Here is a 563-nt window from a genome sequence, read left to right on the forward strand (position 1 = left end):
AGAAAAAGAAATGGACAGAACAGCGTTTTACGACTTGGCGAAATTTATTGGTAGGCCGGTAGGGAGGGACGTGTCCACAAGTACAATGCGATTCCCCGAAAGCACACGGAGAGGTGTCACGCATACTCGTGTCGTCTTATCTCTCTTCGAGAGAAAAGCAACAGAATCATGTCTCTCTTTCTCTCCCTCTCTTTCTCGCTTGCTCTCACACGTTCCATCTCATTCTTTCACTCTTACTCTCTCGCTCTCCGTCTTTGTCTGCCACATTGTCACCGGGCTGACCGTGCGCCCCGGTTCATTTGTAAAGCTAGCGATACAGGCGTAATAAGATATACAGATACACATTACAATATATATGTATGTATATATATATATAGAAGACAATATATATATATATACATGTATATATATATAATTATAATAATTATAATATAATAATATATTTATAATATAATAAAATAATATTATTATCACTCCTATTAAACGGTAATTAATAAAAAAAAACGATTATTACAGCTTCTACGGGGATCGAGAGGCCTATCGATGGCTACGATGCGCATTAC

Source organism: Apis dorsata, unplaced genomic scaffold (genome assembly GCF_000469605.1).
Source record: "Apis dorsata unplaced genomic scaffold, Apis dorsata 1.3 scaffold_188, whole genome shotgun sequence".
Classification (NCBI taxonomy): domain Eukaryota; kingdom Metazoa; phylum Arthropoda; class Insecta; order Hymenoptera; family Apidae; genus Apis; species Apis dorsata.